The sequence below is a fragment of the Zootermopsis nevadensis genome, unplaced genomic scaffold, assembly GCF_977971745.1.
Source record: "Zootermopsis nevadensis isolate Lab colony 2312 unplaced genomic scaffold, Znev_1.0 Znev_ptg000045l, whole genome shotgun sequence".
NCBI lineage: Eukaryota > Metazoa > Arthropoda > Insecta > Blattodea > Termopsidae > Zootermopsis > Zootermopsis nevadensis.
The window spans coordinates 1,633,488-1,649,460 of NW_028259177.1; the positions used below are offsets into that span (position 1 = coordinate 1,633,488).

A 15,973-nucleotide genomic window follows, 5' to 3' on the forward strand; every position below is an offset into this window, starting at 1 on the left:
GTGGATGGACGTATAATGATCTTTATTTGTATAATGCACATATTCAAAACATGTTTGTCGTACCTGGTGAAACAGATTAATAAAAGTGTCAGAATTGGGGATGAGGTCAACTTGAGGCGAATCAAATTCGTGGTGTTTCAGTCTGCTTGGTATGAACGTTCAGATGAACATAAAAGGAAATGAAGAGGAATTGTTTAGTGAGTTTAACACACAATACAAATGTGGAAAGATCAATTCCAATTATTGTTATAATGAAATTGTTTCTTAGCACAAAATACAAATCTAGGTTAATCACAGACATAGCAAACCAGAAGACAGCCATCTTCGCACTCAATAATACCAGATCCTGAAATCCCACTTATAATCTGCGTAATTTTCGGGCTTGTTATGCACGGTTGTCTCGCATATGATCATGAACATTGCCCAAAATTAATTAATTAAAATGTGATCTGTTGCTTTGGAAATAGTACAGCCTCCAAATAAGCGCAAATGAGCGGCATCTGTAGCCTTGTAAAATCCTATTAAGATACAGCCAGTTGTTCCCGCCCAAACATTAATTGAATCAGTCATTTTAAAAAAGAACCTTATTCAGTTTTGGGGTAAAATAAATGAAGAATGCCACCGATTTCTACGCTTATAGATTTATCAAAATATTAACTAAGTCTACAGAATGTGACATTGCTTTTGACAGGGTCTCAATATTGAAATAAAGCCCCTTCTAAGCTAAGCTGATGCTCGTAACAGATTCTTTGATAGATTTTGCGCATAGAACATTGTAGAATTCTTAAATGAGACTATTAAATTTTACAGTTTGACCGTATAAAGCATTATGTTATCATCATCATGCTATGACGCGCTAAATCTCCACTAATGCAGTTAGACATAAGAGGATTAGACGTCGGTAAATTGTAATCCTGAATTTCACACTTTAGTAATTTAAAACAAAGGAAATGCAATAGACAAATGCACTCATATACCATAGGCTGTACTAGCTTTGACCGTAAATACATTAATGTCACACGTCAGTAATTTCTAAACGGAAGACAGGCGTTTCATTCTCCTTCCATTTACGATAAAATGTTTTTATCAATATTGAGATTATAAAATAAAAGAGAAATTTCGTGTGGGAATAATTGCATCAATGATTGAATCTTAAGTTATTTTACAATTCCTTTCTAACTACAGACGAGACAGCTCACATAGTAGGGCTGTAGAAAAGGCTACGGGCTGGACGACAAGGTTTTGATTCCCAGGAGGGGTAGAAATAATGTCTTCTTACCATCGTGTACAGACCAGTTCCTAATGTGCACAACTTTCTATCTAACGGGTACCTGGGTTCTGTAGGGTAGCCTGGTTAATTTGAAGATTACGACTCATCTGCATGTAGTGATGATGTTATAAATTCGTGGCGCTACATATCCACTCCATCATAAATGTTCACGGTGTGACGTTTAATTAAGCTCAAGGACTGATTTATCTTTGAAACTACATACGTTTTTCACGAAGTACTGAATGTCATGGAACTGAGTGGAGAGTAGTAGTTGTAGTGGTCCAGAATTTGCTTGGAGCGCCTGAGTAAAATTTGTCAAAATATCAGGCCTCCGTGTTGCAAAAACGAAGCAAGGATGCTAACTACAGCAACGGAATTATGCCCCAAAACCGAACTTGAAAGCCAAACACCGTAAACTTCATTTGCCAAGAAGTTTGTTACCCGATTTGGCACTTGTGTTGAAAGTGGCCAGTTCGTAATAACGTGTCATTATTTTGGGTAACGAGTCTATTTTATGGTTGCTTATGATAAATAACTTCGATTCATATTTTATTGAATAGCTAATACGCAGAGTGATGTAATTATATTTTAGTGCTCTAACAGGCTAATCGATAGACTGAACAAGGCACCGAGATAGTTGCCTGAGAATTTGATTATAACACGCTAAGTAATGTCGATTATTACCATTAGAGTTATTAAAAAATCCTAATTTAATCTGGAATAGATTGGAGCATCTAACATAGAGTGTCACAGCAATTGTATTTAAATCAGCAGAAATAATTTGCATCTGAATCTAATTTTCACCATTCTTAGGCTCTGAACATTCAGTGCCTACGCCTCACAGCGATGCATACTAAAATTAATAATAAATTATGGTTAACTTCGGGAGGGACGATATAATCTCTGCCATTTACATTATGTGAAAAACGAATGCACTGATGCAGAAATTTTATTTGAAAGGCAAAGTTCACGGCCAGTGTTAAAGAATAATAACTCTTTGTCAGGCCAACTAAGGTTCTAATCTTCATATTCACTGTAAAAACCTCAAATCTTACCAACTAAGGTTATTTAAAGTCACTTTGTATAAGTCTGAAAGGTGGTCTATGATGTTTGGAGTAGGGCGTAGATTTGAGGTTTAAGAGGAGAATAAATGCATCTAAGAGGGATGAAATGACAACAGAAATGAGCGGAATGAAAAATGAGAATCATTGATAGGAAATGCATTAAAAATATTGTTTGGAAATATGAAGGGAAGAGACCACTTTGAAAATATGGGCGTATATGGGATAATAGGTGGAATATTAATAAAAATGCTAATGAAGCCAGGTGAGGCTGTGTACTGGATTAATTTGATTCCAGCTATGAACCAACGTGGTAAGCATATAAAGTATTAGCCTATGAAGGACTCTACTTAACGAATTTCCCCGATGGCCGAATTATCGTTTTGAGCAAAGTATATTTAGGAATACAGTAAAATCTAACGTCCAGACCGAAATAGGAACCTGGAATCTCCCGATGGAGGAGTGCTAATAGCACTCTGCGGCTTTTAATATAACTTCCAAATAAACGCACTAACTGATAATTGTTAATGTATGACACATGAACTCAGTGACACGTAAATTTCATCCTGAAACATATTTCATAGCGCATATAGTCTTGGTCTGATGTCGAATTTGTAGCAGTTTATACCACGATATATATATTTAGTTTAACATAAATTTTCTCTCGTGGAGCATAATAAAGTGATTTATGGATTCAAGCTCTAATACAAAATTTCAGCTAACAATCCAGTGTCAAACACATGCGTGTACACACATATGGTCCTAAAAATAAACATTCGCGTATAAAACATAGCCCACGGTGCAATGTTATTGGAAGTTGTAAACGTTTGAAGCTGATTATGATGCAAGATGTATTATACCTGTACTGAGATAATACTCTACAAACTACGCACTGCCATTAACCTTTAGCCCTCAGTTTATACACATATAGTATAAAGGCTAGACAGGGGTAACTGAAATACTTGCAGTTCATTGGACAATAGGATGAAACGCGGAATTCTTTTTGAAAAAGCCACAGTAGTGTCCATATCTGTACAAACACAGAGGGCGCGTGTTAGTACAATCAGAATGCTAGTTACAAATGTACCGTGGTTCTGACAAACCCATTCTCTGTGCTGTTGTCGGTCTAACAGTGGGAACGGCAACCAACCGATTACATTTTTTGGATATTCACTGTTTACTAGATTTACGTGTACCCTTTGAATCCATCCAGTCAATACACGCATCAGTAGGTAACACTGATTGACTGGATGATTGATTAATACGGCGCTTGTTTCCACGTGTGAAATGAATCGAATGGTTCTATAACATTATCAGTTTAATTCGTTTTGTTCTGCGCTATTAACTAGTGACTAGCTACGGGCTGGACGACCGGGGTTCGATCCCCGATGGGGGCAGGATTTTTCCTCTAGCCTCTGCGTCCAGACCGGCTCTGGGGCCCACCCAGCCTCCTCTACAATGGGTACCGGGATCCTTTCCCGGGAGTAAAGCCGGCCGGGGCGTGATGCTGACCACTCACCCCCACCTAGTGCCGAGGTCAAGGAAGAGAGGAGCTATACCTCCACTCACCCCAAACGCCTACATGGCGTATAGTGGGACAAACTTTACTTTACTTTACTTAAGTTCTACTAATGAGTACAGTATCCATTTATATAACGGACGGACGGGGTTCGATCGCTGGCAAACGTTAGGGATTTTTCTCAGCTCCAGTAGGTAATAAAATTCCCCGAGGGGGTAAAGGCCGACTGAGGTGTGACGCTGACGAATCTCGCACTCAAACTCCGCTCTGCTCTGGCGAATGGGAAAAGAGTTTTACTTATACGCAGGTACAACGCGCGATGGCAAGCGTATGGATGAGGTGAATCTAATGCAATGTAAATTTAATGCGTTGTTTACCTAGGCGAATTCAAGCAGAACTAATGTGACATTCATATAACTCAAGTTTCTATGGTAATTTGCCTATTAGAGTGTAAGAAGTAAAATATGATAATTAACGAAGTTTTTAAATGCTGACAAAAAACTGAATAGGATCATGAAATGGAAGATGGCGAACAGAAAAGCAGAACTGCTATTAAAACCAAAGAGTAAAATGGACCAACGTTTGTAACGTTGGATCCTCTAGTTCAGGGGTGGCCAACCCAAATGATCTTTCGGGCCACTTTGGAAATGCATCATAACTCCGCGGGCCACATATAAAATTATATATCCCCATATTAGATTTAGATACACTATAGACATTTTGTTGGAGTGAAAAATTGAAACATAATGAGTTATTATTATTGTGTTTACTATTATTCTTACATGTAAACATAGATAATATAATAATAATGATACTAAGCGTACATTGTAAAGAAATATATAGCACTATATTAGATGTTCCAAGATGCACGCGCATCATGAGTTCGCAGAATATAGTTTAATTATTCTGCGAACTCATAACTGTAAACTCATGAATAAAACAGGCAATATCTGTCATATATTCGCAAAAATATTATTTTAAAATCAAAGTTAATTTTTCCTCATAATTTCGACAGATAATTTTTGAATATATGGATGCACAAATAATGTATTTTTTAATATATTGGTTTTCACTACTTTGGCCATTATAAAATAAATATATTTTGTAAAAGTGTGATGAATCTCGCGGGCCAGAAAAATGTTCAAGGCGGGCCACATGCGGCCCGCGGGCCGCGGGTTGGCTACCCCTGCTCTAGTTGAAGGAGAAAACTTATTTTTTATACTTGTTACACTAAGAACAAAATCCTGAATTTGTTTATTGGGTACAAGAAGACTGAAAGTTGTCGAATTGAGTGAAAATCACTTTGCATTTAAAGCAAGGCTAAGAAACAGGGGTAGGCCTATTAAAATGCTGTAGTATGGAATAAATAATTTTTAAGTTTTATGTTTCAAAATCGAATAACAGTTATGAGTAAACGTGGGCAGAAAATATGGAATAAAAACAATTTAACATTTTTGTATAAATGAAAGTTAATTCCAGGCGAAATGCATCTTCAGGCTTCGACCTAATTGGCAAGGTGAATAGAACCACGACAGCGTGTAAGACATTTTTAGACAACATTTCTTATTCAGTAGATTTTTTGTTACTGATGCATTGCTAACTCGCTTTGCAATACTTCGTTAGGACAGTCCATGGAAACAAAAATGACTTGGAGGAAATGCCATAAAGGAAAATTCAGAATCTTTATAAGACGTAAGTCTCGAGGCTGGTCTCACTCCTGCAATGATACTAAAGTACATGGTGTGTGCAAACAACTGTGCTAATATTTTAAAAAACTTATAATCACACTATAGATATAAATATTTTCCTGGGTCCGTTCTGTACAAACATGTAATTTAGTCTTGGTTAATTAGATTAACATGGGATGAAGAATACTTTCAGAAAATCTAATCAGTTTGGAATATCTAAGTGCGTTATTTAAATTATAATATGCAGAAGTTACAACGTCGATATGGTTCTTGTTTTTGACGCAAATTCTGTTATTTCTTACGTACGATAACACGTGAATGAAATACAATGACCTCCAGCGAATTATGTGTTTTCGCAAACTCGTAAAATAGAATGAAATGAGACAAGAAAAGCATATTTCTAGCCAGTTGACGGGATAAAAATTAGATTAAATCTAAATAAGTATTTAAAACTACATATATTCGACGTCAGATTAACAGCACCTCATTAATCGAGTTATTTACTATTATTAAAACATTTTAGAGTCAACTGTAATATAGAATATTAAATCTTTAGAAGTAGAGGATTTCTGACTGTATATTTCAGCCCAGATCCGTAATTTATTTATTTATTTATGTTTCATTTAAAGATATTGTCAGTAGCTCAGAGGATGGTTAATTAATAATAAATTAGGAAGAATGTTTAAGAAAGCGGTCATGCCTCAAATTAAAGCACTGTTCAGGTTACTGTATTGACTATAATGAGGACAACCACGAAAGTTATCATTCAAGTTGATCGGTCTCCGGTCCGAATTCGGATTTGAACTAGGGGCCTTCCGTATATCAAGACACCGCCATATTCGGCTTGTTCAAGATTACTGCATCATTTTGAAACATTTCTTTGCGGAAATGTAAATCAACATGCTTGGGCCGGTGGCTGGAAGGACTGGGGGGGGGGGGGGGGCATGAAAACAAAATGAAACGCTGACTCTTACACATAAAGCGATGATGCAGAATGTAGACCGGAAATATTATATTGCCGTTTGTTAGATCAACTGTGAGGTGAGACGAAGGTCAGCGTGTCTGCTTCCTATAAGTGAGATACAATATCTCACTATGACAAACAACTAGATAATTGTAATTATATTTAAATAAGTCTAAACTCTTACGTACAAAAGAGGTAGGAACCATATAATAATATACGTGCGTGTAACACGTATTGAAAACGAAACGTGTTTCGAAAATAGCCGCTGAACTATGTACCTCAGCGGCGAGGTTTGTCTCAGGTACGTATATGTAAGCACCTTGTAAAATGATGTATAAATATAATAATAGTAATAAAATTTAATATCACATTGAGTGAGACAGTCGATATAACAAGTCCACTATGCACAATATAAAATACCAAGCGCGGATGAGCACACTATCCGAAACTGGAAATATCATAATAAAAAGCCTTAATAATCCTACAGAATTTTTAAGCCGTTTCGACCATAAACAGTACGTATATCATGAAGTGTGTAAATCTTTACCATTAGTGAATCCTCCTTGATTAGAATCAGTCCCTCAATTGGTCTTTATAAACACCTTAACAGTTTTCGTAGGGGTTGTGGCCTGAGACACACGAATCCAGTCTAATCCTTCATATGTTTCTCCCTTCCTTCTTCGACTGTCTCTCAAATGATTCTCGCCCTCAGGTTCCCATAAGAACTTTGTATGCTTTTCTAGCATATAATGTTGATGTTCAGTACCTGAACTTGTGTTAAGTGCTCTTCACTTCAGGAGGTTAGAAAGTTTCCACTGAGTGTTGTATCGTATTAAACACCAACAAATTAACACCATAAATGCATACATAATTCAGCAAATTTTAATTAAAACGTTACTTCAGCTTCAAGTTATTCTCCATAACTTTACGAGCAGAATTAACAGAAGATTCATCGTCTCTCTTAGCGAAAGTGCTGAGTTCGTAAATTAACTGGATAAAATGACTGACTACGGGCTGAACGGTCAGGAATCGATTCCTGTCAAGAGCAGGGACATTTTCTTCGTCACCACGTGGAGACCAAATCAGGGATCCACAGTCTCATGTGTAACTGACACCATAATTCAATAAAAAATTGAGTGGTAGAAATAACTATGGGTATGCGGATAGGAAGTACATTAATTGACGTTAGGACTGTCTCCAATAGCAGGCTTTTACGACAGCGATGTTAAGATAATTTATTTGTTTGTTAGCTAAGACATACTGAGGATAACACCAATGCTAACAATTATACCGCATTAATCGAAAATGGCGTAATTTCGAGTTGTTAAAATTCAATCGTCCTCTAATTACGTGTATTAACTTCGTATGAATATTTTGTGCGTAATGCATACGGTTTAGTTTTCAGTTTCTCTCTCGTTCACTGCAAATGGACAGCTGTCATAATAGCGAGCAACAAAATGACGTCACATTATTCTATGCGATCTGAAACCTTTTCCCAAGGATGTGCAATGTCTTTGTGTACAAAAACTATTATCAACCACACAGCATCAGTGGTATACGACTAACACTGAACTTATATCAATTTTTTGATGATTGTTCCGTCTACAGATGAAGGTTCAAACTTTTCTTACTTGTCAGAACTATATTCATGGGAAAGAAATAATATCTTCTTTTCAGTGTTTTTGTTAAAAAAAATGAGTATTTATTTTCATCTCTCTCATGTCACCTCCTACAACATTTGAAGATGACATTTCTTCAACTTAAAAATATATTAATATACCTCTCCAATCAAGTACATTGCAAGAAAGAATCCACTCTGTAAAAAACAAGAAAATTAAAAGAAAATTTAGCCGATTAAAGTCGTAGCGCTTGTGCCGGTCATGCTCGCATCCATCACGCGCGTCATACTGCAGACTCCGGGCACGTTTTCAAATATTCTCCGAAGTGTAACCACTATAAATAATGCAACCGAGATCTTCGTAGCGATCGACAGTAGAAGATGCTTCGGACAGTTTTCCTCTGTGTTGGTGTGGCCTGCGTGGCAGACTGCGACTGTCCTACGTTGACGCCACAGACGTTGACGGCGTCCACTACTACTTTACGCTTGACGGCGCAGAAAAATGACACCGGCTCCTGGACCGCGCGGTTTGGGAATTACCAGGTACGAAGCGTGGACAGGAACATCCTTATTTTTTATTGTACGTCGTGTAATAGCAATTTGCTACTTTGCAATGTTTTTCGTGCAGAGTATATGTTTATTTCAACTTAAAAAGTAGTGCTAATATTATGATCGAAGTTCACCATTTTTTTTCTGGTTTTACGCTTAAGTATAATCTTGAACACATTAATTCGTTTGTAAAGAAATTCCTATTTTTGGTACATGTTAAAAGCCACTACTGTACCACTATTACTAGTATCAAAGTTATTGAAAATTATTTGAATTCAATAAGAATTCAAATATGCACAAAAATGTTTCGTGTAGATTCCTTAAGAATATTTTGACGTTCCCGGTTATAATTGAGTTAATGGCTTTCCCTGAGTTAACTCGCATTACTCTATTGAAATCAGACCGAAAGTGAATCACATTGACGCTCGTTATCCTAAGGTTTTCAAAACAAGAATCTGCTTCATGTTGTTTCTGCTAACATTCCGACGTAAACTTCATTATTTGTAATTTAGACTTGGTTGAACCAAATATTCTCGATCCTTCTTTGGTGACAGATTTCTTCAATATATTTATTCCTCTTTAATATGCTTGCGGAAAAAATGTGTTATTTATTATTGTTTTAAATCACTTTCTAAGGCACGGTTCACATCTTATCACTCCTTCTGACACTGCTACTTTTAAGACTTGCTACCCACAGCAACTGCATCTTTCTCTAAGGTCACCAGGGCCTTAGACTTTCCTTATCTGTTGGATCGGATGAAATTCCAATGTTTAAAATTAAGGGTTGTTATAGTATTCTTATTCCCTTAATAACATATATATTTACTATATTGTATCGTGTAGTCGCACAGAAGTTGACCTGCGTTTTAAAGGTACGAACTGCATCCATTGTCAAGACGATTAGTTCTTGCAGAACGTGCCTCTGAAACAATGATCAACTTCTATGAGAGTGCATGACGCAATATCCCAGAAGACTGTCATCTATGACTGAAAATATTTTAGTTTCTTCCTGCAATTGGCTTTTAAGCTGGTGGCAAGAACGTTATATAAATTTACTGAAATTAAATGAGCAACTAGGCTACCGAAAGCCACGTTCAATTTGTATTCGAGAAGTATTAGGCCCAAATCTATTCGCACATAGAGGCTACTCTAAATGGTGGTTTCGTGGTTCTCTTCAGTACCGGTTAACACATTCTGAGATATTACCTTAAATAACTACTGTCACCAGTCTCAGGTTAGAACCTCACACGGTATGTAAGATCCTTCATAACAGTATTCTCCCACCCCAGCTTACAAGAGGAGCTTTGATATAATTTGAATCACAAGAATTTGCATAAAAGAACATGGCGTAGAAAGCCTGTGTCAAGTTTTATCCTAATCTATTCAGTGTCTTTGATATTGAAGACGGACGGACGGACGGACAGAAACAATATGGCGTTTATCTGTTATTTTATGAACTTGTAAACAATATACATGATTTGCCACAAAGAAAAAGTAGCGTTATCAATCACTTTGGAGCAGGGTTAACGGAGCGTTAAGAAATTTGTTGCAAGTACAATTACGAGCAAATTTCTCTCTGGTACAGGATATTTAATATACAAAAATTCTTGTAACCTGGTCATGAATATAACGCAGCGTAATAAGAATGAGCATTATGAAGATAAGTTTTAATTGAAACGCCTTGTTTCATAAGCTGTCTTCTCGCTTGGGGTATGTAAAGCTTCACAAATTTTACGCAACTCACTTGCAAACCTCCCAGTATTGTTTCTTTGAAAGGAAATCGTATATCAGTCGCAGATTTGTACAATTTTCGTCCTAACCTCGCCTTTGGGAGGGAAAATCTTAAGGGATGGACTGTTTTCAGAGAATACAGGTAACTGAAAAGATAATAAGCCTGGAAGAGTCCACGCAGATGTATCCATATTGCCACAGCAGGGCCACAAGGCTCCATGTTGTAACCGGATTCAAGACAATCCGATGTGATTTTGTATAAAATTATTACGCGGTTATATTCTCTCGTTCTCCACGTCTTGTATAATTTCTACTGAGCACTGTTTATAATAATCTTCCCACTGAAGCATCTCTAATGGAATTGGTTTTGTTATGTTCCCAATAATCGATCATCGCCATGAAACGCTGAAGAATTGTAATATTATTTTTGTGTTCTACACCGCAGATTTCAATAATTTAATTTATTAATTTGCGGTGGTATTATTGATTGCAGGATATTACAAATTACGAATCTGAGTGGCCTCCAATGGCACAACATTAATATCATATTGTATGAAAATCAGTCAACCCATCCTCGAATTGTTAAATGCTTCCGAATTTCACATCTTTATTATCGCGGTAAGATCCATGTGACCACCACAGTGAAGCAGTTGCTACAGATGTGGTTAAGGATATGTGAGATTCACGTAGGGTCATGTTAATATTGTGATCGATGACGTCATCAGTTCAAGCATAGAATTCTGTGTAAAATCGGAGGATTAAAATTGAGACAAATTTTAGAATCAGTTACGTTCCTACTTCAGACAACAGGAAATTACGAAGCACGTATTTGTAATATATACACCAGGCGACGAACAGTATCCAGCATAAGTTTGGTTTGATTATTTATAACTACGTGCAATGTATGATCTGAACATTTAACGACGACTAATAACCTCTTCTCGGGCTATCAGCCTTGAAGGGTGTCTTAATGAAGGAAACACCAAAGTTTCGAGAACCATCTTATTAAACTACGTACAGTTTAGTATCTGTGGATTGATACATGTAATGCTAAATTCATATACATATGTAATAACACAAAGGCCAATAGGTTATGAGTAATCGGAAACGCTTTTAAAAGTATTCATTCAGACTGAAGGTCTCCTTTCCACTCTTATCAATTTTAAATTTCCGTATTCTAATGTGTTTATATTTTCGCACTTTTACTGGAATTCGAGCAAATTAATCTGGCATAAACTTTGTAAGTGTGGATTGACTTATATGTAAATAAAATATGCGTGAATATATGTAATAGGACAATCATGGAATGCCTAAGAGTCCGAAGCAAATGAGTTTCCTGTGCAGGAAGTACGTCATTCAGCTCAAAAGATAACTCAAGGATCAGATAACGGACAGGAAGCCAAGTTCACGGACGTGTAATGGTTTGGAGATCTGGAGGAATATGAGTTTGGCGGTTGGTGAGGGTGGTGGCCGGAAGTTGGGTACTGGTGTACTCGTTAACGACGTACAGTTATATTAGTTCATTTGACGTTCATTACAAAAAGCGAAAAATGAACCCATAACAGTGAAGTTCGTCTATCCGTCCTCGCAAGCCGGATCAAGGCCGATCAGTGTAAACACAGCAAATGATTATGGGCTATACGACAGCGGTTTGATTTACAGCGGTACAGCGATCGTTCTGCAGTCGAGATCCGCTTTGGGGTACATCGAGTCCCTTAATCAATCGATATCTGATTTCTGTCCTCTGAAATAATAGGCCTCACCTTCATTTGCTGTCTAGGTTAAGAATGTGTGGAACTACAAATTCACTTCTACGTATACTGTCATGGTGTAGTGTGCATCCGCAGGAAAAACTTTCCGTCTGCCTTTGCAATTACAGCTCAAAGTCACGAATTTGTGTCTCACATTGAAAAGTTGAAAGCTTCAAATCTGTGCCCGGAAACTGGCTTTGATAACTGTGGTTTTGTGTGACATTTCAGGTAATGACGAAGTGAGGATGATGATGATCTTGTGGGGTTTGACGACATATAGACTTCAGTCCTAAGATGGAGACAATATTTTTCTACGAAATTTAGTCTACATGGCGCCAAGACCCAGAAGAATATCATTCTCATGTGGATTTCCTCATTCCTTCTTCAAGTTAGGCTATGGCACCTTCCTTTCCTTTCCGAGTCGTCATTCATCGATCGTTCTGTTTTTCGACGCTATATAACGTGGAGAGAGTCGGTAAATAAACCATATGTAAATATCGAACTTACCTAAATACAAAACGTAACTGCTTTTAATATAATTGTAGATCTGAAGATTTCTGTCTTCTGGGTTGTTGCGCTGTGTAGTCTGGCCGATGTTAACCAACGTTTCGGAGGTCATACTGCCTCCGTCATCAGAGTATGAAGATTTCTGTCTTCTGGGTTGTTGCGCTGTGTAGTCTGGCCGATGTTAACCAACGTTTCGGAGGTCATACTGCCTCCGTCATCAGAGTATGAAGATTTCTGTCTTCTGGGTTGTTGCGCTGTGTAGTCTGGTCGATGTTAACAAACGTTTCGGAGGTCATACTGCCTCCGTCATCAGAGTATGAAGATTGCTGTCTTCTGGGTTGTTGCGCTGTGTAGTCTGGTCGATGTTTACCAACGTTTCGGAGGTCATACTGCCTCCGTCATCAGGGTATGAAGATTTCTGTCTTCTGGGTTGTTGCGCTGTGTAGTCTGGTCGATGTTTACCAACGTTTCGGAGGTCATACTGCCTCCATCATCAGGGCGCAACAACCCAGAAGACAGAAATCTTCATACTCACCGCTGTGAAAACCTCAAATCATACGTAATTGTTGATCTGTATTAAACTGATCCTAAGCCTATGTATGTAACAATTTGTACCATTAACAATTTTTTTGAGAAGACGGAATACGTTTATGTAAAGTACAGGTAATAATTGGCCTGAATGAGATTTCCCCAACATTTAGTGCACATTCTCAAGGCTAGTTTATATTGGCCATCCTTGAACAGACTTTCATGGCATCACTAGGATCCCCTAAATTTTTTTTTGCGTGTGTGTGAAGATTACGTAGGTTCAATGTAGTCTATTCTAAATAGAGATCAGTTCGATTCAATCAGGGTTACTAAGAAGAACGGCTTATCCTACAGAATGTGGATAGTGATTGTAGGATAAAAGTCTCATTACTCTCTGCAATAATAACGTGGAAGAAAGTTGTTTAATGACTGTGTGATTTGATACCGATAGTATAATTAATTACCTTTGAAACAATGAGCATAATTCTATGAATTGATTCATACCTCTGATAATTGAACATCTAGACCAGTGACATTTGAAACATCACAAAGGACGCAGACTGGAATACACCATCAGGCTTTTGTGCCTTGTGTTTATTGTGTTCATAATCGCTACGAACCAGTACAGTTGTGTCCTGCTCGCAATTGACACAGTTACTAGGTCGTATGGTAGCCAGACTCTCCCAAGGCAGTGTGAACAGAATGAAGATGCTTATTTTATGAGTTGTCTGATGAGTTTGCCGACGTTTATAAGGTCCCTGCTGCCTCCATTATCAGGGCTGTAAGTAACTGAAATCTCACAAGACAGGGAGTGTTATAATGTCCCGAAGCAACACTGGGAACAATTGCTTGATTATTAATTAACAATAAAATATTGTATTAAAATTGACAAATAATTACTTTCATTGACAAGAGCTTCTGAATAGACCACCTGGTGTTTAATACCGTCGCTACGTCTTTTAAATAATTTCAAGCTTGTTGCTATTATTCAAAATAACGGTATACTATCTTACCCATTGTGCTAACTAAGATAAATATGTTGTTTTATTGATATTTTAAAATTAATTTATTGTTACTTAAATTAACGGGCTACTAAAATATTAATTTATTAGGAAGAAATGAAATATCAAGTGTGTTTTTCAATGCCATTAAAAGTTTTTACACGGGTACATGCTCGTTGTCTCGATTCTCCGGATTATTTCATTTTAGTAACTGATTTGACAATTCGAAACGTTGGAAGTTTTCCATTAGCGAGTTGTTACTCTAATTTCCTCTACAAAACGAAATGTAAGGCGTACATTGAGACAATACATGCCTGTGCCAGTTTTCCATACCCCTATTAGATTGAGATCAATATTTATTTGATTATAATGCATTTACTGACTGAACTGCTAATGCATATGAAGTACCCTTTAATCTGTTAGTCAGATGATGTGGGCTTATGATTACAGATTAAAAATAATGATTGATTTATTGAGTAATGCGACAATTAACGTTGCATTCCGTAGAAGGTGCAGTGCCATAATGAACCAACAATTGTTAAAAATTGCTGAAAATATTTATGTTCAAACTAGGCGTTCCTTTGATGTAAATCTCTCTCTCTGTGTATATATATATATATATATATATATATATATATATATAGTGTATACCTCTACACCATGGAGCACGTTAGGTCTATGGTGGAGCATGGGACTCGTACGTAAGGGGTAGTAGGAATGAGTTCAAATGGAAACTTTTTTCTTCAATACAATCGCCATGTTGTTTTATATTATAAAAGTAATTACTATATCAAATATTTGTAGTTTCCGAAAATTTATAATCGTACATCATTGTGTGGTCCTTTTGCAAATCAGTTCCACCCCACAAGTTTCTTCGTCCGCCATGTTCGTAGTGCCAATTGCAGGGAATTGTAAAGTACGATTTTGGGACAGTCATCATTGGCATAACATCCACTTCAAATTTAATCGAAATCTGTCCAACAATTCGAGTTGAATCATTCTGATAGACGGATATTGGCCGTTCTTATACGTGTTCATGTCATGTAAAGAAAGCCTAAATACAAATTCGGATTGTATTTTAGGTTGCTATTTTTAAGTAAACCTGTGAATACTATGACCCTAAACAGGATCCTGCCTACCGATAAGTGACCCAACCCTCCGAAGGAGTTTTCTCTCTTGCACTATAGGAAACCTGTACTATTAGTGTCTTTTATTTGCCGTCGCCCAAAAATTACCGACGATTACCTTAACATCTAATATGGTTGTGTGCCTCATCCTTTTCCCATTTTTTCCTATCTCAGACATTATTAATGTTATCATATGCCCTTAATTAATGCGTTGCCAGTGGAACACCTGAGCCCAAATGTACTTAACAGCAGTCACAAGAGGTTAATTACACTGAGTGAGTGGACGATTAAAGAAAATAAATAAAGCCCAACAGTAGCAAATGGTAAACTACATTACGTTTTTAAGGGCATGCCAGCTCAATCCGTTTCCAAGTCTCCTTTATAACCAAATGGTAGTTTTTTCATCTCTCAGGGTAAACAAGGATTATTTCCTTGAACGGCATTAACTAGTTGATATTTGTATTAGTGAAGTGTTGCATCCGGAATGTATTTTTAAACGATATTTAAATGGGTCACAGCTTCAAAGTGTTAACTGAGTGATATTGTTTAGCAAACTAGTGGTGGGAAATTATTTTATAATTGTAACATACGCAACACCATCCTAGCAACTGTAAACGCTACTCTGTAACCGATTTAAAAATACATTTAACAATACAACT

At 37.0% G+C, this 15,973-nt stretch overlaps 1 protein-coding gene across 1 annotated transcript in view; it reads left to right on the forward strand.

Moving 5' to 3' along the window:
• The window catches only part of LOC147871614 (TBC1 domain family member 4-like), a 259,104-nt gene that overhangs the window by 111,814 nt on the left and 131,317 nt on the right, over positions 1 to 15,973 (forward strand). The window lies entirely within an intron of this gene.